Raw genomic sequence first — 1,294 nt, forward strand, 5'->3', positions numbered from 1 at the left:
TTGCAAGATGGTGGAAGCAGAGAGAGCAGAGAGAGACAGACTCTCCTCTTCTTTTAAAGCCTTCAAAACCACACCCCTGGCCACCATTTTTAATCCATTCACTACAGCACAGTCCTACAATCCAATCACCTCTTCAAGGCTCCACCTTTCAATCACCATAATAGGATTTCCCACCATCTTAACAGTCACGGGGTGGGGGGAGGGGGCAAGTTTCTAATACATAAAACTTGGGAACACAGTTCAAGCTTCAGTGAGTTTTGGGGGGACACAGTTCAAGCCACTACACATGTGTATGTGTTTGGGCAAACACACGTGGCTGTATGTATGCACACAAGTGTATACTTGTGCAACATGGGCTGTGCACTGCATGTGTATGCATTCCTGCATGCACACGTGTGTTGTCTGTGTGTACGCACATGCGGCCCCCGCACACTCAGGAAGAGGAAGAGATTAGGCATACACGGTGGCACCACTAGGCAGGTAGTGTGATCAGCAGGGTGGCAGGAAGGACTGAGGACCCATGGTGAAGGAGGAGAATGTTAGGGACATAGCTCCTCCAGGAACTTGTTACAAGGGTCAGTGTGAGCAGAGCTGGAGTGTGCCCATCTCTGGCCAGCCCTGTGCCCTCCCGGCTGGTGTCAATGGTTGTGGTCGAGGCCACATTACGACTTTTGTGGGCCGTAGGCTCTTTTGGCTTCATGGGCCTCTTCCTCCACAAAGACCTTAAAAATTAAATTTTGTGATTGCATTGGCCTGAAGATGAATATATTAATCCTGGCAGTCAGGTGTGTAAGAACAGCCACAGCAAGGGAGGAATTTCACACAGCTCCAGTGCCCGTGGTGGTTAAGCGTTCCCTGCAGGGCCCATGTGGGAAATGAGACCCTCCCTTGGCACGGCGTCTGCTCCTTCAACTGGAGCTCCTGGGCCTGGCACACTGGAAACACCAAGGAAGCCAGAGTGGCTCTGGCCCTTTGAAGCACTGGCTTGTTCCAGTAGCAGGACCTGGTGGAGGCAATGGCACCCAGCAAATTTGGCTGGGCCAAGAGGCGGCCGAAGCAGTGTCCAGTGGAGGAGGAGACAGAACCAGGGAAGAAGGCGTGAGAAGTGGCCGAGGCATCAGGACCTGACAAAAGGTCAGGACCCAAGCCAGGGGGCCAGAGGGCATGGGGGCATCCAGGAGAGAGAGAAAGTACCAGACAGCCTGGAGCCCTGCTTGCTGGACTCACCGTGAGCACCTGGAGACTCCCTGTGCGGACACCACCAGGGGTGAGGGGTGGGTGGGGGCAGGGGCGG

Source organism: Galeopterus variegatus, unplaced genomic scaffold, assembly GCF_000696425.1.
Source record: "Galeopterus variegatus unplaced genomic scaffold, G_variegatus-3.0.2 Scaffold3405, whole genome shotgun sequence".
In the NCBI taxonomy this organism is placed as follows: Eukaryota; Metazoa; Chordata; class Mammalia; order Dermoptera; family Cynocephalidae; genus Galeopterus; species Galeopterus variegatus.